Source organism: Amblyomma mixtum, chromosome 1 (genome assembly GCF_055824585.1).
Source record: "Amblyomma mixtum isolate Tamu chromosome 1, ASM5582458v1, whole genome shotgun sequence".
Lineage (NCBI taxonomy): Eukaryota > Metazoa > Arthropoda > Arachnida > Ixodida > Ixodidae > Amblyomma > Amblyomma mixtum.
Window position 1 is genome coordinate 145,192,587 of NC_143012.1, and position 20,825 is coordinate 145,213,411.

Below are 20,825 nucleotides of genomic sequence, written 5' to 3' on the forward strand. Positions count from 1 at the left end.
CCCGGGTCACCTTCCCCTTGGAGGGAACCCGCGCGCCCCCTCGGAAGCCCGGCGGCCGCGCCGTGTGTGTGAGAAAGAGGGGTCTGCCTGTGCGACGTGACGAGTTAGTTAATAGCTGCAGTTCAGAGAAGGGGCTTTAAAATCCCGTCGTCCCTTGGTACAAATTCCTGGAAGTTAGCTGATGTACATGCCCTCTACTAGCAATGAATAGCTACGGCTCTGGTGTCTCCGTTTTGCTTCCAGCCGGTAATGATAGAAACCTACTTTTAAAGATTCCGAATGACGCCCCCGAGGAGGCGCAACAACCCGTTAACTCAAATTTTCAAGTGATTGCAGCAGCGCAGCGCTTTCGGAAACCTAGGGACTAGCGCTTGCATTTTAACGGGTCAATCGGAGGCAAAGGCAGGAGACGGCGATTGCGCCGCTAGCATGCAGACGACAACGGCCAGCAGACGCCCATCCCTTGCGTCACCGATGACGTCACAGTCGACGTCAGCGGAGCTGCTCTCGCCGGTCGCCAGTCGCGCATGCCATCGTGGCGCTGACGTCGATAGAGAGCGGCATCCATGAGGGCATTCAATGGATGAAGTGGGGGTCCATAGTGGGGGCGGGCGACTCCGCACTTGGCTCGGTGCCATCTGCCGTGGAAAATGTCGGTTTATACATGTTTTTTCTTCTTCTTTTTTTGCCTTCGTTCTGTGCGGCGAGCGGAGGCCGATATGTGCGAGTGCCTGGGGAAGGAAAGACGATTCGTTTCTGGGCATTTTGTATCCCAGGGGGAAAAAAAAAGAGGGCATGTTGTGACCGGAATGCAAGCTGCCGCAAGGTGACTAGTGTCGAGTGGTTGTGAAATGGGACTAAGCTGCTCACCGCCGAGGCGTGCAGCTATCAAGGCGAGACCGTTCGTTCGTTTGCAACCTCCTCATTCTTTTTCCTTCGTTCTGCCGATTCTGCGCTGGTCATCGACCCCTTAGAGGCCGCTCATGCTTCCCCGGAGTCCGACTGATTTGTCAGCACTACCTGCAGTCTAGAATGTAGCTTAACCGCAGTGCATCTGCGCACGGAACGAACACGAACCGTGTCGACCAAGCACTTATCTGAAAAAAAACGGCTGTCAGTGACTGCACAGTGACCCACTGTGTGGTAGAATGCCACGTTTCTAGGGATCTTGACCTCTCTTGTCGAGAATAAAAGTTATTCGGGGAAAAAATACACCCTCTGCGTTCTCCTTGGTTGCTTGATATTGGGTTTCGTCCAGAGAAAAATGCCGCAGCCAGCCGCTGGGAAGATTGATTGATTTGATTTATTGGGGTTTAACGTCCCAAAGCGACTGAGGCTATGAGAGACGCCGTAGTGGAGGGCCTCCGGAATAATTTCCACCACCTGGGGCTCTTTAACGTGCACTGACATCGCACAGTACACAGCCGCTCGGAAGAGTCATCAGAGCTCTCTGTTGTGTTTATTAAACTGCTTTAATTAAGAGTTTCGTATACAAGGCCAGTGGCGTTGCCAAAACAAAAAAAAAAACTGATTTATAGGGGGAGGGGCGTACACACTTATAAATAAATGCACTATTCAAGCAACGTGCACACTCATTTACGTATTTCTCATATACTGCAGAAATACTTCCGGCAGGTTTATATAGGCACGAATTTTGAGCCCCTGCTGCCCCCTTCTCTTCGTTTCTTTTCATGTACTCTCGCGCTGTATGTTAGCTGAACGTGTTTCGGGGAAGCCCAAAGGTGGAGTAGATTTCGGCGAAAGGAGGAATGACCTTAGGCTGCGCTGGCCAACCGGGGAATGTGATGAGTACTGCGGCGAACAACGATAAATGGATGCTGTATTTTATTTAGCGGGGGGTGGGGGTGAGGGGGATGGTGAGGGTGGGTGGAGGGACCACCACTCCTCTGTCCTCTAGGCGGTCCTGGTCGAGGTGTGTTCAAAGGAGCGGGACCTCGAGGTCTCACTCCGCTATATTTCTCATGTTCTGGCGCAGGTGTAGTTTCATTTTCATGTTATTGATGCTTTCAGCACCTTTGAAATTTTATTATTATTGGCGATGGACGGACTTGCAAAAATAATGGGCGGATTTTGCAAAAGTGGTGTCGGGAAATGATGCGGTGGTGAGCGTGAGTACGAGTTCAGCTATCAGTGATTACAGTGGCACTGAACGCACGATTGACCTGTGGTGCTTTATCCATTGTCTCCTCCACGGCTCACCTTCGAAGCAAAGTGCGATGATCTCATGATGATCTGACCTGAACTGCGATGAACTGATAAACTCCATAATGGGCGTTCAGAGACCCCCGGTGGCTTCATTTCAGGTGTCGAAGTGTAACAAAAGACCGGCCCTTTCCGGTAGCGAAAGATTTGGTGAAGGTCCCTTTGTCCGTACGTTTTCGTGGACGCGTGAAATGCTGGCAGTTGGCGCGAGAAGGAAAGGCCGATCATCCGCCGGCGAGTGGCAGCTGTTGCACGGGGCGCTGCCACCGCGCTCTGCCGGTGACGTGGGCGCTGTTTGTCGTCGCAGGGAGGAGGAGGTTGTCCCGTGGCGCGTGACGTCACGGTGGGCGCGTCACGGTCGCCGGCGAGCGCGGCTTGCGCGAGTCTTTCCCGCCGGTGTCCCACGTGCGCGGCACGTGTTGCTACGCGGGGCGGAAAAACGGCCGACGGAGGCCACGCACCGGATAATAGCCGTGCGTGCTTGCCACACATCGCGCAAAACGAAGCGCGTGGAGTCCGCAGGTCGACGGCGGGTGTCCGCGGAATCAATCGCCTTAGCGTGGGTAGAGGGCGCTCGCCTTCGATGCCAGCCCCGCAAAGAGACTCCGACACAGAAGGGCACTGAGCTGGGGAGACAAGACTCAGAAGAACGCTGTGTCCGTGTTATTCCGCCGTTTGTCCATCTGCTGTTGCGCCTTCCACTTACTACAGAGTCTGACAAGTCAGTTCATTATCGGGTTTGCACGGGATTGTCCTACGAACAGGTGGTTGGTATACAGTTTCCGTCTCGAAGGCATAGGCGTCCGGAAGGAGGGACAAGCCCCCCCCCCCCCCCCCCCCCCCCCCCCCCCCCCCCCCCCCCCCCCCCCCCCCCCCCGGGAATTACGGATGTTATTTATGCACTAGTAGGAAACAACTACACAGCTTGATTAGCACGCTTAGGTGTCGGAAGTTATCGGATTTCCTTGATGAGTTCAATTCTTTGTTCATTAATAAATTCCAATGTTTGTTCTCCAAGCCTAGCACTAATTTGCTGCTTCTAATTTTTGTTTCATGTGCGCAGTCTAGACCACAAATAGTTCCTTGTTGGTGCTAACCTACCGCCTCCCCCATACCCGGCCATCGGGTGCACCCCCCTCGAAAAAGTTCTGCGGACGCCCTTGCTTGCATGGCGTTACGTTAAGCATCGGAGGGGGTATTTGCGCTCTCTCTCTCTTTCACACACACGCGCACACACTTCGAGAGAAGTGGGCACGGCGTATCGAACGATAATAAAGGACGGAACTGGCCTCCAGTTCGGTTTTCCCTCCTTGCAACCACAAGTGCCACATTTCATTTTGGTTGGTTGGTTGGTTTATGGGGTTTAACGTCCCAAAGCGACTCAGGCTACGAGGGACGCCGTAGTGGAGGGCTCCGGAAATTTCGACCACCTGGGGTTCTTTTCCGCCGGTAATAATGACTGCGTACGCTGTTGTCCATTCAACGCGCAATGCTGCCTTTGAGTAGAGAGGTTCTTCCTTTGCGCTTCCTAGCAACATGAAACCAGTCTCTTGGTGCGCACACAGCTGCGACCGCCTGCACTGCGTTGCGCCTGCAGTGAATGAGGGACAGGAGCCGCCAACGAGTGAAGCACACGGATAGCTATCCCCTCTGTCTACTACCTTTCAGTACGCGTAGCCACGCATTTCCTCTAAGCCCTCCCTAAAATGTGGGATCATTCGTGCGCCCACTGTGCTGCACTGTTTTGACATGCACACCCGTGAGTAAAACTACCATAGACGCCCTCCTTTGCGCCCAGGTGGCTGTTCTGTTCACTTGTCTTTGTTGTTGCTGCTGTTGGCAGTGTTGCTTCGCCTAAAAACGTCGTTTGTTGGTTTGACAACGCTATCTAAAAGGGCAGGCAGTATCTTCGTTGTTTCACCCGTTCTTACTGCTTCGCATTTTCGTCTGTCCGCTCAGCGCGCGTTCGGTGCGTACCGTCCTTGTTGAGGGTACGTGACACTGATACTCGCTGACTAGTCTGCCACTCACTCACTGAACTCGATCCAAGTAAGGCCCGCTGCGTATTGAATACAGGCAACCGGATCGGGGGAAAGCCTCAGCACTACCGGTTTACTAATCACGGCGCACTTCTAGGGCATTCAATTGCACGATGATGATCGAAACTGGAGAGTTGAAAGTTCCGACAGACTGGAGTTGTTTTTTTCACTAAATGTGGCACTTGTCCGCGCAACTCCATCTCTCTCAAATGCTCGCTCAAGTCCCCGTATAGGGCACGCGATTAGGAAGGGTCTTCCAGGCTCCAGTTCGGAGATCTCGTGACGCATACACCAAGGAAAAGCTCTTGACCTCCATACGAAGCGAAAGCTGTCCTGGTATTAGGCGTCCACAAATTCGTGTGTCTGGTAAGAGATATCCTCTTGATCGATTGCTATTAGCTCTGAAATGGCAACTACTGCACGTTTCGCGGGGCTTAAAAACGCTGCGTTCGTTACGCCTTCTGCGAGTCTGCCTTTAGCGGTTTGTCCCGGCCATGCGTGCGCCTCTCAGGGATTCGGAAAGCAGTTTCTTATGGCCCTACCCGGGACCTCAGGCGTCCCGTTCTCCCGTTTGCCTAATACGTACCCTCGCGTATGTCTTCCTCGACTGTTGCTAATGATTGCTTCATCTATCGACCACCATCACTAACATCTCATCAATGGTTCGCCAGACTGACCTGCATGTGCAATAATGGGACAATAAGTGACGTTCTTTAACCGTAGCAAATGTCCTTTCTCACTCTTTCCTTTAATCCTCTTCTTTTTTGATCACCGCCCCGCACTGACAGTCTGTATTTTTCAGATTTTTCCATGCCTCGCTGCGCCATTCACCCTTACAATGTACTTTGAAATACACCTATCTAACACATCGATTATCCGATTCAACTTTTCCGGCCACTCTGCCGCACTTATATTGTCAGCCGCTACTTTTTTTTTCCCCAAGCGGCAACTGACTGGAGCAGCCTTCCCGACCAAGTAGTAACAGTCGTCTGCCCATCATCATTTTCCCAGGAGACAACGCAATTGATTTTACAATAAAGCATGCAGTGTCATATATGTTACCCCACCCCTTAAGGAATACCCCTGTGTCTTTTTTAAAGACACTAGACTTAACCGAACTGCAAGCTTTCAATCATATGACAATGCACATGACGTATTTTGGCCTGATTAATTAGAAAAGACAGCGCTCTCGTCGAAAAGCTGCCGATTTGCATCTGCAAGTAACGTTACCCGCCGCGTTGCATGGCTCAGTGCCAAGACAGCAGAATCCCGGTTGCGGCGGCCGCATTTCCATGCAGGCGAAATGCAAACGACGCATGTGAGCTGTGCGATATCAGCGCACGTTAGAGAGCTCCAGGGGGTCAAAAGGAAATCGTAGCCCCCCTCTACGGCGTCCCTCGGAGCCCGCGTGAAACTACGGAGTTAAACCGCCCATATATAACGCATTACTTAAGTATAACCGTCCCCTAGCTGGCTCTTAACAGCGAAAGGCGTTGTGATTTTTTTTTTTTTTACGTATGATCTCATCGCTACACTCTACATATTTGCAATAGCTGGCAATGCATCTCAGCTCTGGGCTCATCGGAAAGATATGCAGAGGCCTTTGTACTGCAGTGGAGAGGCCGATGGTTACGACGTCGCACGCAACTACGTATGACGGCGTATCGAACGAAGACCGTCACGCGACCGACGATTACACGCCGCGATATGAGGCACGGCAACTGCGAGATAACGGAGAGAAGTGGGAAGAAAATAAAATCAGAGCGCGTGTATCAGCGTCGACCACTCGTTGGCAGAGATTAAGATGACGGGGTGGCATGGCACGCCAATAGAATCTGTGTGAGGTCTGTGGGCCACAGCGTCTCTTGGGTCGTCTGCGCCGCAGCCTTTATCACCGGGTGGTCCGGCCGGGTTTTAAGACACCGCCTCGTTACGCGGGCGCTTATTCGGTGTCAACGACTCCGCCAGATAAGGGAGCTGTGATTTCGTAGACGGAGATACGCGCCTCTTCTAGGATGCAGATAAGGTCGCGGGCTGTGTCGGCACAAAAAAAAAGAAAAAAAAAAGAGGGGTAATAGAAAAAGTGGTATCAGTGCAGAGCTTCAGCTTCAGGCGTTCTCTGAACGAGTGCGACTGGCCGGGAGGACGCTGCTTCATTCATTCGCTATGCTTGATCATGATGATGATGATAGGGGGCTAACGGCGCTTCGGAAGCTTGGTCGGACAACACGATGGCAAACCTGTTCGTTGTCTTTGACCCATTTCACCAAACATTTCGCACGAGGGGAACTGAGCGTATTGGCCAGGGGACAGCCTGTTCCACGGCGGTATACCATTCCCTAAGCTTACGTGACGAAACTTTTGCTTAAAGTTCTCCTCCCTGTTTTACATTCAGGATGGGTTCACACTTCATCAGTGCCTTATAATGTGACAGTGAAGGCTTCCCACCTATTAATAATTAATATTATTGGGTTGATTAATTGAAATGTTGATTGATTTCTCAAAGCAGTGCCTTGCTTCTGCAGCAAGTGAAAACAGCTAAGTCAGAAATCGGAGTTCTGTGAGAGAAATAATGTAAAACAAACCAAAATTTCAAAAATACGAGAACATTAAGTGACAATATGTAGTCGAATACAGCCTTTGTTGAATACCTCAGATCCCAGTTTTAGTTGAATTTGGCATTTTTACATCCGACTGCTTATGCGCTTGTTCACCAGCGGTATATGTGATGCCCTTACCGCAACGCCACTGTGTGCACCTGATTCACTTCGCCAGTGGTAGCCTTTGCCCCATTACTCAGGGAGCTTTTCGGCAACGCATTCCACGCAAAAAATCCGAAGTGACGAAATGGAAGAAAACAGTGTGTGGACTAATATCGGTTATTTAGTACCTGCTATTCGAAATATTACCGGATTATAAACCGGGACCCCTTGTCCTGGCTACAACGTGGTAGCTGCCTGCATCGTCTGGACATCCCTTATAAAAATGGTCTATAGACAGTCTAGAGACTTCATATTGACTCTACTTCCCATAGATCTTTCTTTTTGTCTATTCATAGTCTATAGACTATGGGCAAAAGTCTACTAGAAGTGTATGGCCATAAATCTATAAATTGTCTATATACTGCCTATAGCATTTGTATTGCCTATAGACTGTTCCCTAGGACTTGTCTAAAGACAGACTATAGACTTTATAGACAGAAGTCTATAGACACTCTATAGACTGTCTAAAACTTTTTTTGTAAGCGATGTTCGAAGTGCAGCTGCAGGATTGCCTAACCTCACGCTTCAACACATCTAGAACACACAGCGCTCAGATGTCGTCTGCATTCAGAGGCCATTCTGCGCGTCGTTCGAGAATACGCCGGCGCAGTGGCTTCAGTCGACGGAAAAGTGCGCCTGGAAGATGCACTTCGAGCTCAGCGAGCCGGCTGAAGTTTTGAATTCAATGGAAGAAGTGGAGGAGAAATTCGATAAGGCTCGTGTTCTGTGCGATGTCAGTGCACGTTAAAGAACCCCAGGTGGTCGAAATTTCCGGAGCCCTCCACTACGGCGTCTCTCATAGCCTTAGTCGCTTTGGGACGTTAAACCCCATAAACTAAACTAAACTATACGAGTAGTGGAAACCTGGTGGACACAGCCGCGCGTGGATTGCAATGCTGCAGTTTGAATAAGTGATAAACCGAGCGACACTCGATTGCCTATCAAGCGAAAGTCGCGCTGTTTGTGCCGCAAAACATCCCGGCGGCTCCCGTTGGTACCAGGCACTCAACTGCTCCCTGGCGTTTCACAAACTACGACGACGTTGTTTCGCAGGCGCGCGATGGTCGCGAGCCCTTGATAAACAGCGGCCTGCCGCGTAACAGGGTCCAAGGCTGCAGACGGCGCTGAAAGGAGGAGTAGGGGTTTCCGAGCTGCACGCCGCCGAAGACCAAGCTTACGCGTGGTCGGCTTCGGGGGGGGGGGGGGGGGGGGGGGGGGATGTGCAGTGGCTTCCTTTTTGAGCCACTTATGCACGCGACAACTAGCAATAGGTGCTGGGTTTCAGTGAAGGGCATTTCGATATGCCCCTCTCGCTCTGATGACGTCACCGGTGAGTGCCGCTGGCGGCATGCAAAAGGTGATATGCACACCGCAAGCGATAAGATCGCGAGGAAGAAACTATATTTCCCATGAATGGACTGCGCGCCTCTCCTGCCCTTGTGCAAGTACTGGAATCTTTCCGTCGCCTCGTGTGAACTGCAGCGCTTTCGCCGCAGTACACGGCTTGGATCAATAGCCGTTAACGGCATCTGCTTCCTGTGCAGAGCGGGTCAGTGACCGCCGGGCCTTTGTCTGAGACTGCAGCTTCATTTCTGGGCACTTTTCGTGTGTTTGAAGGTCTTCGACCGGTGCGTTCTGGGATACAGAGAACTGTGACGGAAGCTATGGATGGATGGATGGATGGATAGGAGCGCCCCCTTTGAAACGGGGTGGTGGCAATTGCCACCATGCTCAGCTTTTCTTTATTTATTATTTTTTTTGTTTACTGTGTTGGCAATTCTCATTAAGATTCTCCATCAACTTTGCCTACGGTTTCCTACTATTCTAACCTTATGCCACATCTCTGCTTTTCAGCCACCAATCCTCCAATCGCTTTTTGCTGACTTCCACTGCAGATTTATTTACATGACCATTGTTATCTTTAAACCCTAGGGCCTCAGAAAGAGTGACTGTGCCTGCATCGACATCCGGATGGATACCATCACATTTGATTATGAGGTGTTCAATTGTTTCCACAGATCTACCACACACTGCACATGTGTCATCTTCTTCGTTAAATTTCTTTTTGTAGCTGCGCGTTCTAAGACACCCTGATCTAGCTTCAAAGAGTAGGGCACTGCCTCTTGAGTTATCATAGAAAAATTCTTTCCTGATCTGCCTTTTCCAGAATCGATATAGTTCTACACTATGTTTCTTTTCCATTGAATTCATCCAATTTTTAACTTCCGCGTTTTTAACCTGTCGTTTAATGCTCTTTCTTTCTCCGTCCTCATGACCGGCATACTTACTGGTTAGTTTTCTAGTTCTTTTCCGCCACTGTGAGTCAACGTTCTTTCTGTATAAATATTTAAATACCTTAGCTGCCCATCTGTTATCGTCCAATTTCCTCAGGCGTTCTTCATATAGTATTTTACTCTTAGCTTCCCGTGCCTCGAAAGATGCCCAGCCCATATCCCCTTGTACTGCCTCGTTTGTGGTTTTGCCGTGGGCACCTAGTGCTAATCTTCCAACAGCTCTCTGATTTACGTCTAATCTCGACTGAACTTCTGCCCTTAAGCACAGAACCGCATTGCCGAAAGTAAGTCCCGGCACCATTATTCCTTTCCAAATACCTCTTAGTACTTCATATTTGTTGTACCCCCATAATGCCCTATGTTTCATTATCCCGGCGTCTCTTCGTCCTTTTGCCCTAAGAGCCTGTTCATGCTTTTCCGTGTATATCTGCCCTTCGTTTAGCCATATCCCGAGGTATTTGTATTCGGCCACTTTGGGTATTTCGTGGCCTTGTATTGTAAGCACCTGATCAGTTGTATCGTTAAAAATCATCACACCTGATTTAGTTGCGCTAAAACTGAATCCTAGAGCGTCTCCTTCGTCTCCACAGCAATTAACCAAAGTTTGTAAATCTTCCTGGCTATCTGCTAACAGTACAATATCGTCCGCATACATTAAACCCGGGAGTCGCTGCTCAACTACATTTCCGCCTAATCTGTACGATAGATTATAACCCAGATTACTTTCTTCTAGCCTTCTTTCCATATTTATCACGTAAAGCATGAACAGCAGCGGTGATAGAGGGCAACCTTGCCTCAATCCTTTGTGCACCCCTACAGTTGTGGTACTTTTTTTCCCTTCCCATGTAATTTCAACTTCATTATCTCGGTAGATTTCCTGTAGAAAATCAATTACCTCATCACCAATACCTAAATCTTTCAATATGCTCCACAGGAGTTCCCTGTTCACGTTATCGTATGCACCGCTTATGTCTAGAAAGGCTATAAACAGAGGTCTATTTTCCGCCTTAGCTATTTCTATGCATTGGGTAAGCACAAACAGGCTATCATCTAACCGCCTACCCCTTCTGAACCCATTCTGAAGTTCTCCGAGTATCCTATTCCCTTCTACCCATGACTGCATTTTTAATTTCACCGCCTGCATTGCCAGCCTGTACATAACAGATGTTATCGTAATCGGACGGAAGGATTTTATGTTCATCTTATCTCCTTTCCCTTTATAAATCAAATTCATTTTACTCTGTCTCCAGCTGTGCGGAATTTGCTGATTTGTTATGACTGCCTCCAATGCTTTTATCAGCGCGTCCTTGCTTCTTGGGCCAAGTTCATTAATCAGCTTAATTGGAATTTCGTCTATCCCTGCGGATGTGGTTTTAGGAATATTCGCTTCCGCCTTTTCCCAGTTAAGACTAGTCAGTTCTAAGCTGTTCTCTTTTGTGCTGTCCTGTGTTGCCGCCTCACTTGGGGAGATTACCCGACATAGGGACCGACATGGACGCCCTCTGCCATCTCTGCACCGGCGAAGCAGCAGCGCGCAGAGGGCACCCGCGACGGAGTGGAATGCACTAGCCATGTCCACGTTCCCAGCTCAGACAGTGCGGGTGTACTGAGTTCAGCAGCGCAGACTATAGAGCAAACCGAATGCACCAGATCGATGCCACACAATTGCGCTTCCGTCTACGGGTGCCATGTTTGCGGGTCAGGGGCACAGCGAAAGTCTGCCAGTTTGTCTAGTACTGCTGCAGTGTGGACGCTTCGTGAAACTCAAGTCTTGTGCACCGTCGTCATGGCGCCCGTGACGTCACGGGCGAGTCACCTGTTAGGAAGCACTCAGTGCAAGTGTGCACATGCGCAGCTCCGCATGGTGTGGGTCCAAAATAGTCTATAGACAATCTATAGACTTCTTATAGGCTCTATTGACTTCCTATAAACATTGCTTTTGTCTATTCATAGTCTATAGACTATGTATAGACAAAAGTCTACCAAAAGTGTATGGCCATAAATCCATAGATTGTCTATAGACTCTATGACATTTGTATTGTCTATAGACAATATGGAGACTTTATAGACAGAGGTCTATAGACACCCTATAGACTGTCTAAAACTTTTTTTGTAAAGGGTATCTCTCTGTATAGCGGATTCCGCTTTATGCTCGTGTCCTGGAACATGTAGTGCGCTTAAAAAAAAAAAAAGTTTTTATTCTTGCGTGTGTTTCTCTGTTGTCCGTTCCAAAAATATTTCGCCTCATGCTAAAGGAAGCTTTAGAATGTGGACAATGTATGTGCCCTCAAAGTGAATCGGACGATGTCTCCAACCAAACGCAGCACTTCAGCCACGTACTGCGGAATAGAAAATAATGGTATTCATCTTACTAACAGAACAAAAAAGTAGAGAAAGATGCCTTCTCGTGAAGCAAATCTGGAACGCTCGCACATACCGTTCTGAAAAAAAAAACACGCCCCTCTCACTTAACACTTTTTTTTTTTTTTGAAAAGCAAAGGTACAAAAAAACTGGGCTCGTCCGGGATTTGAACCCGGGACCTCTCGCACCCGAAGCGAGAATCATACCCCTAGACCAACGAGCCGAACGGCGCATGCGGAGCTAGTCGGCGGAGGTCAACGGGGAACGCCGCTTTTGAAGAAAATCATTCCCTAACTCGCGCTCCGTAAGTGCAACCAACCGCAGGGACCGTTCCCTAGGTGTGGGGATTTCTGGTGCCGCTTAAGGGAAAGCGAAACTTTGTGATTGCGAGCATGCATTATCTAGTTAAAGGAAGATGCTCTTTTTTTTTTAAGAAATACCAAATAAGAAAAAAAACGAAACGGGGGAGAAAGAGAGAGAGAGAGAGAGTAAAGTAAGGTATTGAAGAAACAGCGGCCGCTTTTGCATCTGCGATCGCTTTATGCTGGCGCAAGCATCTGCTCGTAACGCACCTGTAACGCTCGTAACGCAATGGAAACTCAGGCATTGTAAGCGCAGAGTCAATACGCTGTCTGTGCAGGGGTGCTGACTCATGCTTTAGCATACGTCTGTTTTCATACGTTCTTTTCAAAATGAGCACAGATGCTTCCAGTATAATATGTAAGCAATTGTTGGCGTCCATTGCAACGCTACCACACTGTGTGCGTGCTGTAGGTATGCGTAAAGTGAAAGTCTTATTTCCTAAAGCTGTTTAGTTTTGGCTATCATTTAAAGCAGAAAAAAAATTCTAACGTGAAGGAGCCTTCGTGCAGCAAGTTCACATTTACGAATGTAAAGTCCTGTCGGATGAAAATGAACACTTGTGTTCAAAACATAAGAAATGAATACTCTTTTTTTTTTCTTGTAATTCAAGCATTAACGCTGAGGCGGCAGAGCTTTTCTTCTTTTTTACTGTCCAGTCTCTTGTTTCCACTGCTTTCAAAGACGGGTCACATGCGACCATTACATTCTCAAGAGGTGCTGTAAACAACACACACTTCCCTGCGTTAGTTATGTACGTATGATATGTAGTTACTGGAGTTTTCAGAATTCCTGGAGCTCTCACGTTTTATATTTCGCAAAAAAAAAATAAAAGCTAACGATTTGTTGGAGTTGTAAAGAAGCGACAAATATTTAAGTGGAATTTCGCGGTTCAGGTTTCCAATCAAGGGACTGCTCGCAATGCGTACGTGGTTCTGTCGTTAGCTCGGGTTGCCCTGTTTGTGAGCACATGTGGATTGCACCTCTTCTTTTGCACTTAGTAGCAAAAAATGGCTGAGGCTTAACTTGGTTAAGCCTGGAGAATGCGAAGCATCATCGTGTCGCGTAATTTGGAGGCGCACAACCACAGCGACGGCGCGAGGTGGGCCCCCGTTTCTCCACTGTCGTGACGTCATCGTGTCACGTGGTGTGACGTCATGTATCACGTGATTTGGAGGCGCATAACCACGGTGAAGGGCTGAAGTGGTAGCTAAAGTAGTATGCTTCGCATAAAAGAATGTCGTCTCGGTGGTGGCGATGTTGACTGTGGGGAGCAGGGAGTACGTGCATGACACTGTAGTGGGCAGTGGACGTGAGAAGTGGAAAGCTTCCCTGCAGTCGAGGCGTCGAGGTTGCTCCACGAGTCTCCTTCGGGGAGCGTCCGGCCGGTATGCGCATCGTGCTGTCGGGGCCTCCCTTCGAGGTCGGCGTATCTTTACGATCGCCCGGGGCAAGAGGAGAGCAGCGGCGAGTAGTCCACACTGCGCCACGGAAGCCACCGGATTTTCTCTCGGCCACACCGCGTTGCTCATTTGCACTGCCAGTGCACCGAACCAGACATAATCGTCACCAGCCTGACTACGCCCACTGCAGGCCAAAGGCCTCTTCCGTATCTCTCCAATTAACGATGTCCTAACTTACTGCAGCCGCCTGCTACACTTGCCTTCTCTTGGAATCCACTCCGTTACCCTTAAGGACCAGGGGTTATCTTGCATTCGCATTACATGCCCTGCCCAAGCCATTTCTTTCTCTCGATTTCGACTAGAATGTCATAAACCCTCTTTTGTTCCCTCACCCACTCTGCCCTGTCTATAATTTTCCTTTCCATTGCCTGCTGCATTTTCCTCAATTGAACCGCTACCCTCTTTGTTAGCCTCCACGTTTCTGCCCCATAGGCGAGTACTGGTAGGATGCAGCTGTTGTAGACTTTTCTCTTGAGGGGATATTCGTAAACTGCCACTCATGATCTGAGAGAACCTACCATGTGCGCTTCAGCCCATTCGTATTCTTCTAATTCTTTCCCTCTCGTGATTCGGATCTGCGGTCACCACCTGCCTTAAGTAGACATATTCTCTACTATTTCCAGCACCTCACTACCAATTGCGAACTGCTGTTTCCTTGCTAGGCTGTTGAACATTACTTTGGTTTTCTGCATGTGAATTCTTAGCCCCACCGTTCTGCTCTGCCTGTCTAATTCATTGATCATGCTTTGCAGTTCATGTCCTTAGTGACTTAGCAAGGCAATGTCATCAGCGAATCGCAAATTACATAGGCATTCTCCATTAACTGCTACCCCGAATTGTTCCCAAGCCAGATATGGCAGTAATTACTGTAATCAAAGTAGGGTAACTCCTTTACTTTTGTTTGTAATTTGTAACGAAATTAACTACCTTTCTGGCCTATAGTTTAGTGATGTAATGAAATATTTGTCGGAAGTAATTTGGCAAATGAAGTATTTAATTACTGTTACTTTTATTACAAAAAATACACCACTGCCTTTTGTGTCGGCAAAGCTTTTGTCTTTTGTTTGCTGTGTCGGGCACCTCGAGAGCAGTCAACTGTGCACGCGGACGAGTGGCAATGTGCGCGCCGCCACCTCGAGATGAGGAAAATGGAAAGCTGCACAGCTCTGACGCCTCATATGAACACAAACACACCGGCCCTTTGTTTTAGGATTTTTCAGCTGCACCGAAGACGGAAAAATATTTCATCGTGTAAAAATCTCGGTTACCCTAAACTGCGTTAGCAGGGTGACTCAATTGCGAAGGGCACCTTCAAAGCAGGAAAAATTTTCGACACCCACTTTGAAGCTCAGTTGCTTCTGTGATGCAGAAAACTGAGATCTGGAATGCTTTCATACAGCTGCGTCAAGTGGACTTGTTTTTTTATGCACGAGACTTAAAATATCGTTCACAACTATTTGGAATTTTTTCCGTAAGTAACGTCAATATAATGTTATTCGTTTTTGTGAGCAGCAATTGGTAATGCAATTTAATTGTATAGTCGGGACTTCGGCAAATAACTTGTAAGGTTATTTAATTACTTTTCGAAAGCTATTTTGCCATGTCTGCACCACACCTCTCGAAGGTGAGATGAGCTCTGGCACAGCAGAGCTTAATGCTTCCAGGAATGCTAGAGAGCAAGGGCGTCCGCAGAACTTTTTCCAGGGGGGGGGGGGGGGGGGGGCTCCTGATATTCGGGGATGGCGGAGGCGGTAGGTTTGTAGTTGTTTTCTACTAGGGCATAAATAATATCTGTAATTCCAGGGTGGGCAACCGCCCCCCTTGACCCCCCTTCCGGACGCCCATGCTAGAGAGCCTACTACGCGGCTTAGAGGCAGGCTCTTCCGGCTCTATATTTTTGACAGAGGCTTCACTCGCATTATTCACCCCACACCCCAACTAAATTCACGCCGCCAACAACCAAGCATCCCCGTGATTCTGACAATGCATATGCACACACAAGGCAACGCGGGCACCAAGGATGCCGCTCATTCAGTTACGCTCGCTGTGCTCTCCGGCCGCCCGTGCCATTTCCGCTCGAAGAAAGTGATAGGTTCCCGGAGCGCAAGCAGCGGGCAAGTAGCGGGCAGCGTGCCCAACACAGCGCTTTCGAAAGCGGTCGAAGCTGGGATGCTCGCAAGTCAACAACCGCGCAGTAAGGCTCGGAAGAGGCTTCCCCGCTCCTTCGTCACCGCTCTGGCGTCCTTGTACTCCGGCTGCGGCAGGTGCAGTCGGTGCATGAACTTGTGCGCGAGCGGGAGACAATGAGTCTTCGGCTCTCTCTCTTTCGCTGTCAATTATTTGCGCTTTGCTTCTGTTCTTTTCAAGCACTTTGGCCGCGACACAGTCGACGAAGGAACGACAGGAATCGAGCCGACAAAGAAGCCGCTACCTGTACCGCGCTAAAGACGAGCAGCTCAAACGGTATGCGAAGCCAAGAGGTTGAAGAGAAAGGGCGACAGTGTCAGGGGCGGTCAAGGGACGTGTACTTCAGTCAGAACGAGCTTTTTTTCCCCTCCCCAAGCTGCTCGAAAGGGGAGCAAAACGTGCCGAATAGCCGATATCTTCGAAGAAAGCCAGTAAACCCTTACGGCAGACACCGGCACGGACCGTAAACAACCTGCAGAAGACTCTCTCTGAACCGGGATAGGGGCGGAGAGGTGCCGCATTCAAAGCCATTCTTGGCGCCGACTATGGTGAAACACGCGCGCTCTGGAAGCCTCGCAGAAGTTGCTCCCTCTCGTTCTCTGCCCTGCGGCCGCGCATCAGAAACAAAAAGGGAAGGGGCCACCCGTTCCGAGATTAGAAAGGCGCGGGGGCCTGTGCGGTGTCTTCCTGCCCACGGCCGGGTCCAGTTGGAAGGGGTCCCGGAGCATTACGCAACCGGGCCGCCGTGCCCTCACCCTGACCGTCGCTCGGGTTCCACTTTGCGCGCAGCAGACGGTGCAACAGAAAGGGAGGAGGAGGTAATACTCCGCTTGGGCGCCAACTACGGCTGCACGTGCAGCCCTATGCGAAGGGCGCACACGGGCGCGACCCTCGACTCGACTAGCGACTGCGGCCAACAGGTTGAGCAGAGCCCCGGTGTTGAATATCGGACCAGGAGTCTTGAACATCGGGCATTAGCTGCAGCCAAAGGAGGCAATGTCTACTGCGTGTCCTGTAGGCCTCTCCCCTTTTGTCGTCCCTCTGTGAAGAGGTACAGCCTTTGTCAAAAGTTTGGAGCCCAGGGGCTTTGCTTCTGAAGTACACTGTCTGGTTCGTAATGCATCTTCAGCGCTCCAAATTTGCTTAAGGTAAGATTATTTCTGGTCCTGTCTCCTCCAATGGGTAGGACTACCACGAATGTTGCAGGAGTCCCACTGCGAGGCTTAGAAGCAAACCCCCTGGGCTCTAAACTTTTGACAAAGACTGTACTTCCTTGAAGCGTCAGCTGTGCGATTCCTGCCCTGTTTGCGGCGCCTACTGGCATATGTGCTTGCATCTGCCAGAGCCCAGGAAAAACGAGTGTCTTGAAGGTACAGAAAAAACAGGACTTTCCTCGCTTTCAGCCCATGCACGCATTTCACAACATAGCTATGCACTTTCGGCCACCAGTGTGCATTTCAGGCACGGGGGCGCGCTTCATCGCCAAGACGTTCATCATTCTCGGGCGTCCGTGGCTTCGACAAGCACAGGCTGCCAAGAACGGCGCTCCAGACAATAGCGTTCACTCTCGCAACCAAGCCACTCCCCCTGACCGCCGCAGTCTCGACCTTGATGATGGCCGTACGGCGGCCTCCTTTCCGGGATTGTACACACACCAGCTGACCGCCGCTCGAACCCGCGCTCGTCAGTTGTCGTGGTGGGTGCGAGGGAGTTGTAGCGAGAACGCGTTGCGTGCCAGCCGCGCGCTGTGCCACTACGCAGCAGCAGCGTCCCTTCCGCCCCCCGCAGCCGCGCCGCGTTTGTCGCGGTACGGGTCGCTCGGCGCGGTTCTCTCGCTGGCCCCGCGGCGGTCCCGGCCAGATTGCGACCCGTCTCATCGTCTCGCGCGCACGCTGCAGCCGTAGCGCTGCCGACCCCGGCGCAATCTGTGAAGTGACGTCCGCTTTTGTTTCGTTCGTTTTTATTTCCTAACCGACTATGAGGGCTGTGCTGTCTCTTTGCAAGAGGAATGTGTCCCACGATAGCGGATGACCGCTGGAGCAACGACAATGTTCGGCGACTGTACGCCACGATGTCTCACCCACCGCCGACCCTCGGCATCGGATCGCAGGTTATTTCGCAGTTCGTGCTCCTCAACGTCCTTGAGCTGATGCTTCTGCGTTGTGCACTTCGGGAGCGGCGTCGAACGGAGCACCTGATTCCGAAGGAAGCAAGAAAACACCTGCCCAGGGCCATCACAACAGTCTTTCCCTCTAGCACGACTGAACAAGTTGCTCGGTCGGGGTGCTGTTGTGCCTCCTCCCTTGTTGTGTCCCGTTCATTCCGTCAATTAAGTATGGTATGGTAGTCCCTCTAGCAATGCATTCCGGGCTTGAGTTCGTGTTAAACAGGTGTTCAGAACGCCAGGTATGTGTTCAAGTGCGATGCCCCCCGTCCGGTCTGCTTTGGCCCTCCCTGGAAGCGAGCAATCATCGAATGCCCTTATCCGCGGCACATTAAAACTGTTGCACCTGCTCAATAAATGAATCGTATCGCGGGTCAGTCAGACTAGTTCCAACGGTACCCGTCGTAGATTCAATTCCTGTCTCTGGCGATGAAGAGTGAAGACAAAAGCGGTTGAGTACGGAAGCATTGCTGAACGCAGCGAAAAGACTGGGCGGTCAGATCTGTGCGCCACATTCGGCTGTGGTGTGGCTTGTAGTCGCTATTCCGGCTTTGACGGGTAAAAAGTCGACGTTTCCTTTTTTACGACCCTGCTCTGCATGCTACCTGCATGAGAAAACAATTCGCACCATTGCGGATTCATAACGCATCCTCGTTATTGACTGTGTAGCCAACCGACCTACAAGTTTTAAATACGTAATTTGAGATATTCCTCTTTCCGCCCTTAAACACTCTCACGGAAGTAGTCTGTTCTCTTTCCCTCATCAAGCTTGAAATTCTCTGAGTTTCGAGATTTGCTGGCGAATAGTCAGGGTCTTGAGTCAAAACTGTTTTGGAACAGGCGCAGCAGTTACGTTTTAATTTTAACTTCGACAGACTTTTCAAACCGCCAAAGCCATCGCCTAGTGCGAGGATTTCAGCGGTCAACGTGTATTTGGATGGGTAAGTCTGAGCTCTGTAAATCTCCGCTTTAACAGATTTCGGCATACGAAAGGCTCCGCTCAGATAAAAGCATAATTCGCGCAATACGTGAATACATCGTATTTTTCTGCAATGACTGCAAACACTTCTCCTCACTGCGGTTTCTCTGTTGATCATACCCAAAACAGCTGAAACTTTCTCGGCCTCTTAAGAGTATGAACAGAAACGTCCACAGGCGGCGCTCAATTTCACTACGCTGACCACGCCCGCAAACTCGTGCGGGTGTGTCACTCATTTCTGGTCTGTGAACGTACATCTTAGCTCGTACTGAATTTATCTGGTGTACACAAGGAAGTTTGGTTGTTGCGGTGGCGGGTACATCGTTGCTTTCTATAACGATTCTGCGATGGAAGGAAGTGGTTGTGTACAAGTATGTCTCGCCCAGAGCGCGCACACGCAGAAAAAAAAAAGCCGAGTTATGACAAAGCAAGCAGCTTAGCCATGTTGGTAATTCATGCACGAAATACTATTAAAACACACGAATTTTAAGCAAGCATGCAGAAATCTCGATATCCATTGCGGAGATTGCCCTTCAAAAAATTGGCGGGGGCTTAAGCCTGGTAGGCTGCGAAAGCAGGTGTTTATATGCAGCGCCTCTAGTGGGAAGAGCGCGGCGCGCCGTGCCAAGCTAGAGTGAGTACACTCTAGCCAAGCGGCCCCGACGAGCCGAGTGGCCGAGTTGGTAGCCCGTCTCTCGCTCTTGGTATGACGTCACGCCGTAACGTCACTAGCGCCTCTAGCGGGAGGAGCGCGGCGCGGCGCGCCGTGGCAAGCGGCCGCCGTTACCCGACGAGCCGAGTTGGTAGCCCGTCTCTCGCTCCTGGTATGACGTCACGCTGTGACGTCACTAGACATGGTATGACGTCAGGGGTCATTCTAAAGGTCAAACGTGGCAAGTGGCCGCCGCTACGCGAAATGCCGTTCTTGGAAGTAGTATTGCTTTCGCAATAAAACCTGTGCGCCTGAACTCAGCAAATTCTCAGTCTTTGTGAAACACAAAGATCAGTTGATCTGCGAAATCATCGAGGCAGCTTCGATAGCGAGGCTGCGCTACCGTTGTATAAGCACGCCGTCCGTCGTGATAACAAATTAGTAACTGGACGTGTTAAACGCTGATTCACCTGACTGCAAAACTTCTTTTAGGGTGAATTTAGAGTGCATGAGCGATATGGGTGTGTCGCATGCGGTTGTACAGATGGCATAGGAAGCCTTGTTTCTTCGAAATTAACTGAGTTGTAAGTCAGCGCCTGTCTCCTGTGCCCCGTCGCTTTACGCTGTTCCGTCACAAATATTAGTTAGCCAGCTATAATTTGCTTCATTCGTATCGGCAATGCACCTGGCCGACACCGCGGCGGTCGAATTTCGATGGAGGCGAAATTCCCAGGTGGTCGAAATTTCCGGAGCCCTCCACTACGGCGTCCCTCATAGCCTGAGTCGCTTTGGGACATGAAACAAGCCTTGGTCACACCCGGTGAAATGACAGCGAAGGCGCTTGATGCAGTGTCGCGCGCATTCCTGCGGCTTTCCGTCCGATCGTGTCATTTGACGAAATAAACGAGCTCCAAAGCTTACTTCCTGCACCTGGACTAGTGGTAGCGCAGTCGCATGCCGGTAAGGTCATGACCTCCATCACCCCCCCCCCCCCCCCCCTTTTTAGTTAAACCCCTCGCGATATAGACATGGCTGACGGCATGTCTAATTCATCGACAGGGAGGAGACCGTGCGGGGGCTCTTAATGACTGCTCTGCATTCGTTATGATGCGCGCACCTTCGTCCCCGCAACGTCCGCCGCTGTTGAAATGGACGGGAACAGCGCGCGGCATCGTGCCAGTGCGAGGCCCTCGCTTCGGAGACGAACGCTCTCGCGAGGAGGACGCCTACGCGGGTTTGCCAGCTGTCCAGGCTTTGCGACTCTTTCAGAACGGCCTTCACTGCATTACTTCCTCCGCACATGTCACCCCGTCTCTCGACATCTGACTTTTCCCGCTCAT

At 50.3% G+C, this 20,825-nt stretch overlaps 1 protein-coding gene and 1 non-coding gene across 3 annotated transcripts in view; both read right to left on the reverse strand.

Moving 5' to 3' along the window:
- The window catches only part of LOC149367840 (ADP/ATP translocase), a 44,989-nt gene that overhangs the window by 10,229 nt on the left and 13,935 nt on the right, over positions 1–20,825 (reverse strand). The gene's annotated exons all lie outside the window — the stretch shown is intronic.
- On the reverse strand, positions 11,832–11,903 carry TRNAP-CGG (transfer RNA proline (anticodon CGG)). Its single transcript has one exon. It is a non-coding gene; the product is annotated as a tRNA-Pro (tRNA).